An 8049-nucleotide genomic window follows, 5' to 3' on the forward strand; every position below is an offset into this window, starting at 1 on the left:
AAGACTATAATTAGAAAAAAAATAGAGATTTAACTTTAAAATAATTCCTAATTAAGTGAACAAAGATCCATATATAATGAGGCAAGACTGAGTTAAGCTATTAGTATATGCTGCTATATTTTGCTTTGTATTTCTCTTGCTATCCATGTAATTATGTTGCTTTGTGTCTCCCAACAACTCCATACTTTATTCTTATGCATAATATGGCATCATTCAAACGCAGCCTAATATTGACGTGCATAATCAGCAGTTGCAGAGAGCCCAGCACTGCTCCCATTCAAGTCAAAGACAGATTTCATTGAGCAAGAACACATTGTTCCAAATGCATTCATTTCGGTTTGTGTCTTGGATAAACATCAGTTGTAAATTTCACCTGGTTGACTCTGAAGAGTCTCCAAAGATAAAAACAAATGTTTATGTAATAGCTGACATAAACCAAGCTCTCTGCTTTTCCAATACATATAAGAAATCCCACTCGAGGAAGGCTGTTTAGTTGGCTATTGTGTTGTCTCATTTGGCTCTGAAGAAAGCACTGTAGGACCCTTAATATGGCTATGCATACCTAATTATGTATCCTTTTAATTACAATCAAAAATATTTATGAATTGGAACAGTTGTATTCATGAGTTGTCCATTTGCCTAAAATTGTGTTAATTCTACAGACTAAGTCAGTATGAGGAGAATGTGTTACTTAGAGGGCTTCTACATAGCTGTTCTTGTAGATATGTACAAACTTGCATGAAATAGCTGCATCTGTAGGGCTGCTCTGGCTGGTTCCTGTGAGCTTCAATGGTGTAAGACAAGGTAAGCACTACTGGCATGCTTTAAAAATACACAAATATTTGCAGTTAAGGGAGAACAATTTATGAATTCTGATTCAGCTTTAACTCTTTATGAGCACCTAGAGGAAACAGTTACTGATGCTAAAACTTGTCAAAGCAGAAAAAAAATCGCTAGTAAAGTATCAGCCTGGCTTAGTATGGGATGCATGTATTCACGTTTTCATTTACCATCTGCTACTCATCTACAGAATTTTGTACTTCAATCTGGTGCTTTTCATCTCCCATAAAGTGGTTACATCACCCTTATCATACCAAAACCACTGCATTCTCTCCAATGCTGTGTTTTTCAGTCATTGTTTGATATATGGTGAGGATGCAAGTCTCAGGCTACTTGAGAAAAAATGTGCTAATTCAGTTGTTCTGTTGTATATGAACCTATGAACCTCTCCAACCTATCTGCAGGTGTTTTTTTTTTTTTTTCCTTCTCCTTTTTTCTTCCCACCAGCATGACTCCATTGTGCAGTCTGCTGTTCCACCCAGGTGCAAAGTGGAATTTCTACTTCAATATCAAAAAGATCCTCCTCACTGATTTTATAGTGTCACCTTCTCAGTTTCAACTTTATGTCCTGTCTTTGGACCTTGCTGAACAGCCTTTTGTTTGCTCAAAGCACGTGTGTCAGCAAGGCTCCAAATAACGGCTATAATGTGACAAATTACATTGCAGATGTTGAGCAGTGCAGACAATGACAGACCTGATGGAGGCATGCCCTCTACTGAGGCTTCACGGGGGCTTGATAAACCCAAGGAAACAGCTGTTGCATGGCTTAGCACACTGCATTTACCATGCACATTTGGACCCACCACATACTTTATTTGTTAAATACTTGCATCAAACTTTCTGCTAATATTACTGTGGCAGGAAGGCAAGACAATAATGTGACATGTTTCAAATCATTTCAAACATCCACTTGGGTTAAAACTGTGATCCATGTAGTCCACACTGTTCAAAAGCTGCCATTCATAAAGGCAAAAGTTTTCACAGTTTCATCATCATTCAGCACATGTTTGATACTCATGGCATCCTTCACACTATGTAGACCAAGCATCCACTGCAATCTAATCATACTTCTCCTAATGAACCTACACAGTCTGTGTGAAACTGCTGTGAAAGAGCAGCTTATTAGTCTTCAGCTTTTCTTGTACTTATGGGAGTTCTTATGACTGGAGCTGCATAAGCTCTGCCCACAGATCAAACAACCTTCTTATACGTGTACTGTCTGTCCTCTTAAAACAAATAAAGGCATAGACATATGTCTACTAATATTGCAGAAGTAAATATCAGGTGGTGCCTCACTTTACCTGTTATATACTATGGTATCGGACTGTACACAGTTAAAACAATTAATAAAAGCAATGACAGAGATAAGGTTCTTTTGACAGTCAATTGAGGGACCTGAACCTCAGACTTTAATTCTTTTAATATTCCTCTTATAAAGCGGAGCTTAACAAAGGGAATACTATGTCAGTGGAAGATCAGAAGGCCTGGCAGGGAGTGGAGTTATCAGCAGTTTCAAGAAATACGTGAGGCAGATCCTAGCTGCAGCAAGTATATGGTCAGGCAAAAAGGCAGAGGGAAAAATGTTGGAGGGGATGTCCAAGGAGAGGCAATGATGTCGACAGGGGACATGAGGCTGGGCGCAACCTCCCAGATCACTGAGTTACAGCTCCTACCTTCACCATCACGAACCTACTATGTGCCAACTTAAAAGCAGTTAATTTTTGTGACCTTTATCAGAAGATTGACACTAGTCTCTAATCTACCAAAGTGGCCATTCCCTGGTGTTTCTATTTCCCCCAGTGTATTTCTTGCCATCAGACATGTCTGCAGCAATGTTCAGATTAGATATGCCAATCTCCTTACGTCTCCTCTTCTAAGACAGGCTGACCCTTTCCTTTATGATTCTGAGAAGAAGGGTGAACAAAAACTCTAGCAACTCCTCATGTGGAGGTGACTATTTCATGAAAAAAATAGTTGTGACACGGTTCTCTGTGGCCACAGGGGAGCTTATAATGTAGTCCTTTTTTGTACTATATTCTGTTCTTTAAGCCAGAATTAACCATTCCCTGTTTTCTTAAGGTTTTATGCCCCCTGTAGCAAAACTTACAGACTGTCCTTGTTCCTGCTTGCTTACTGTTCTCCTGCTAATAACCAACAGGCCACATTTTCTTACTGAATTGAACATGAATGGCATAGCAGTGGGCTTTCAAAAGTGACGGTCGTGTCCATTGTCTTCTTTGTGTGACATTTCAGTGACAGGATGGTGACCTGTGGCAAAACCTTTTACATCCCCAGAGTGCATTTGGGGCTTATCTCTCAATTTAAGCATAATTATGTTTGGCAGAGATAAGAGACCTACAGGCAAAGGCAAGAGGCAATTCAATATAATTTTTCAATGCATGTGAAGTTACTGTTTCTGCCACACAAAGGGGAACCAATACAGGATGCCTTAACTGGCAAAGACAGCAATTTTGTTGTAAACACCAGCCCATTTTACAGTAAAAACCTAGGTAAGCTAATGTTCCTTAACACCACTTTGATCTCAATTTTATGTAGGATTACACTTAGCACATCTTAAGCAAATTCTTATCACTAGTTAATGAGTCAAGTATATCCTTCCATGTAGATAACAGATAGTGATTTTTATGCCATGATAGTGGTGTTTTTGAAATAATCTCAGAGATGGTGTGAGCCTGTCTTTATTACAGCCATGGTAACATACTCCATCTCACCCCAGCAGCTTCTTCTCCATGTATAATTTTTTGATTTCATCTGTTGCAGTCTGTCCTCATTTCCACCTGAAAGACATCAGCCAACTGCCTTGTCCAGCAGTTTCAACAATTTTTGCTTTGGGATAGGGCCCAATATTTTCTTAGAAACCTCAGATTGATCGTAAGCATTGCCATTTAAACTAATTCTCTCTGCCAGTCTTTATCCCTCTGTTTGATAACACAGAGCTTTAGCAAATAATGTATCAGTTTTAGGCAATCCTCCTTCTAGAGCTCTGTAGCAGGCTTTCCCCAATAGACATTTTAGAAGCACACAGGCTTCTTTATCTTTTCCTCTTTTACAGGTTTTCACAACTTCTCCTGTTTCAAAATGCAGAAGCAGTAAACCTTGAGTCAAGCTTCATTTGAAAGATTTTTTTTTGTATGTATTCAAAAATTCTAGTTGTTTACTGTCTTTTGGACTTAAAGAATGTCTGAAGAATGTCCACTACTCCTTCCATTTGATCTGTATCTTCTTATTCTGTGTGATACTGTTGATTCTATTTAGCATCTTCACCACTTCTCTCTCTAACTCAGCAATTATTAGGGTATTTTTGAGGCCTAGATCAATGTCTGGAGTTGCCTCAATTTGCATATACCACACTAACAAATCTTTTTGACACAAGGGTTAGCAACATTTCAAAGGCCCTGTTCTAGACTGTGTTTTTTCCTCCAGTTTAGACAACAAGCATGTTAGCAGGAGCTCAGTGAAGAAGTGGCATTTTGCCTGTATGCAAATAGAAGCTGCTGGTGATCCTACTGGGTTTTGAGCCCAGTGATATCCAAGTGCCAGTCAAATCCACGAGCGTTCAGACCAGGCCATGTACCGTCACTGTTACTCTTCCTACAGTTTGCTGTCCTTTGCTTTGGTGTGATGAATTGCTAAATTCATGATGTTCCACCAAACTCTTAATTCAGCCGCATGCTGGGAAAATATTGTACATCCTGTTTGGCTCTGTTGTGGAAGCAAAGAGCTTTGTAGTCACCAGTAGCTTTGTTGACTGGTGAACACGCAAAGTCATTCAATCTCAGCACTATTTTGTGTGCTGACTTACAGAAATTGCTAGCTATGGAGCAACTCCTTTATTCTCAGATGATCAATAAATTATGTCAGCAGCTATTATAAACACCCACACTCCCCTTGCAGTAGAGCAGTAGATTTTTTTTGCAAGCATCCAGACTTCTGAAGCTTTTTCACCTCCTGGACAAGTGGCTTTCTTGCATTACAACACCTGCAAAGATAGTGAGGTTTTATAGTTTCGTTCAGATAGCTTCTCCTTTTTCCTCATTTCCAGTTTAGGATTCCAGCCTTATTGCAAATTGGCAGGACTCTCAAAAGACAATAACTTGTAGAGATTGGACCCCATCAAGGTATTCATAGTGGACTACATCAAGGCACAGTTTTGCATCAGTTGTGATTGTTATAATATTTGATGACAACAGGAACCTAGACTTGACCTGCAAGACTCCTTCTCAGTCTTGTGACATTCCTCCTACAAGTCACACAAACAAAAGACAAAATAACAAAGAGAAGGAAAAGCTGAATCACAACATATGGGTAAGAAACAGCACAAGACTTCTCTGGGAAGGCCCAGACCCCCAGGTAATTTCCTTTGTCCAGTGACCCACTGTACCTCACAACCACACTGTACTACAGAACTTAACTACAATGGAGCTCAGATCTTCATGACTCTACAAATAAAGATGATTAGACCAGAAAAAAAAATCATTTTGGTTTAAAATTTAAGATGAGAGGTCAGGATTCTCCTTCAAGTGCAACCCTATTTTCAATTATTTCATTCTGTAGTCACACAAGCCTTGTTATCAGCAGTTCTGCTTTACTAAGGAGAAGAACTTTCTCTAAATAATCCTAGACATTCCTTTCCTAGATGTTCACCCCAATAGTGTGAACAAGTTCTCTTGCTGTTTCCTTTCTTTCTTTCCTATTTATCTTAGACCAAGACAAACCCTGGAGACATTTCCCACAGTCACACATGGCAGAGAAGAAGACAAAAAGAAATTGAAGGCAGATGGGCTGTAGCCCCCACTGCCGTGCAGTGCACTCTCTCGTTAACTTACCCAGAAGGAGGTGGTTTGACCTACTGGGTTCTGCATGCTCTCTTTCTTCCCTTATGTCTACTTCTTGCCCTTCTGCTGATAGATCCAGGCTGTACGGTTGGAGGAATCTGCCTAGCAGGGAATTTTCCCTTGGTAGTGCAAGCTGTAGACAGTATGGGTGTGAGAATAGCCCGAAGGGACCACTGCTAAGAGAGCATGAGTAACAAAATCACCGGGTTTGGGCTCACTGACCTGCCTTTCCATGCATGAGTTCTGCAGTAAGCATAACCCAAACTGAACTAATATCTATACAATATTTAATCAACAAGTCATCAAGGACTATAGAAACATAGTCAAGGTTTAAAGCTTGCTTTCTCAGATATAAATTGACAATAGTCTACCTTAGAGATAAATATGTTTCATTAGACCTTTTGATGAAGGTGATGGTCCTTAGCATAGGCAATGTGACAAGTGATACTCTGAGAGGAAGTGGCAACAGATGAGGATGTTTAGACTTTAAATGCTGTAGCTTCCCCTGTTATTTAATGAAATAACTGCAATCATAGAAAGAAAACCACACAAATGCTTCACACATATGGCAACCTCCGGCAGTCAGTCCAATAATTCCCCCAGCACAATGAACACAATCTTTCCAGCTCTAAGCCTCTGCCACAGAGCTAATAGCTTTACTGTTCCAGAAAGCAATCACATGCCTCTTGCCTTTCCCTGCATGTGCAGCTTTCCTGGTCAACCCAACCATAAACACTGTGGTTTTTTCACTCCCTCGTACAGGAGTAAGCTACAATCCTGTAATCAGGAAATGCCACGATCAGAAGTCATTATGATGAGTTCTCTGAACTAATGCAAAGGCACGCGGGGAATAGCTTTCCATGATTTTAAAGCCTTTATATGAGAGCTGCTAGATTCTCAAAACCAGTAACTAGTGACTGAAGCCAAATGGTAGGTTATTGCTTTTTTCTTCTCTCTCTTTTTCCTCTTCAGAACAGGAAAGAAAATTAAAGAGAAATCTATTTTTGTGAATAGAAATATATATTTATTATAAATAAATCTTGGACAAACACAGAGCAAGCAAGAGCACTGCTGTTTCTCTTTTTGGCAGGTAACTTTGTAAAGTATGGCCAGGTGGCTTTGGGAAGTAAGATGCTCCATACCGCTGCAAGTGGTTGGCAGTCTGTAAAGTAGCAGCTGTCCCATTTGCAGCCATAAGGAGAAGACAATTATATCCTCAGCTACGACTATAGGTCAGCAGGCAGGCTTCAGCACAACTTGAATCCTGTCTCTTGCTTTTGTTTACCAGAAGCCACACATTGCCTCAGGCCTTCCAGACGGCAACAGACACATCCCTTATCAGCCAGAGAGGGGAAGGGAAGGATGTTCACTGGCACGGGCGGTTGCCCAGACCTTAAGAAATGTGTGTTCAGTTCTTGTCTCACACACATGCAATGAGATTTTATGCAAAGCATTTAGTTTGTCTAGTCCAGATACTTTAAAAAGCTTTCTTTTTTTCTTTTTTTCTTTTTTTTTTTTTTTTTCTTAAGGCCTAAAACTTTCCAGCACTCATCCTCTGAAGAACATATTGCCAAGACAGGGATTCAGTATCTAGCAAGCGTTAGAGAAAGAGTCACTCCTTTCTTCTGAAAGTGGGAGAAACAGATACATTTCTATACAAGACTTCAGCAATTAGAAAACTCATTTTGAAGTGAGAAGTATGATTTTAATTCTTTCTTCAAACGAACTGTTCTGAACCCCATATTTCTGCCCACTGGCTAAGGCTGTTCCAGTCCCCAGGTTCAAAGGTATGGGGGGGAGAGGAAGGGAAGTGCAAATGGATCAAGTTGGGATGGGAAGGAGAACCTGTTCCTCTTACAGAAAGTCTAGGGTTTTGTACAGGCAGAATTTAAAGACCAAGTAAGCTGCAGGGCAAGTAAGCTGCTCCTCTGTTGGTTAGCATATCTGGATTTCAGTCATTGCTTTAACCAAGTCATCAAGAACAATTCTTAAAATTTAAAATAATCCTCTCTTTCTCTTGGTAGGGAATATTTGATTACAATTTGTAAAATGGAGCTGTTAAAAACAACAAAATTAAGAGCACTACTACACTTCCATAACCCAAGTCCTTAACATCCCAGAAAAGACAGGGCAAAGAGAGGAAAAGACAGTTTTGAGCCTGAATAAGCAGAAATATGCACAGAATCCAGCCACTCTTTTCCTGAATACCATAACCATCTGAAGCACACCTTCTAGAGAAGGAACTCTATGCATGCACTTCAAAAAAGACTAATTTTTAGATCTTAGTCAGCTCAGGTATGAGAGACTTGATTTGCAAGGGCTGAAAAGATGGAGGCTGTTCCATTTATTTACA

The sequence above is a fragment of the Anser cygnoides genome, chromosome 1, assembly GCF_040182565.1.
Source record: "Anser cygnoides isolate HZ-2024a breed goose chromosome 1, Taihu_goose_T2T_genome, whole genome shotgun sequence".
Classification (NCBI taxonomy): Eukaryota; Metazoa; Chordata; class Aves; order Anseriformes; family Anatidae; genus Anser; species Anser cygnoides.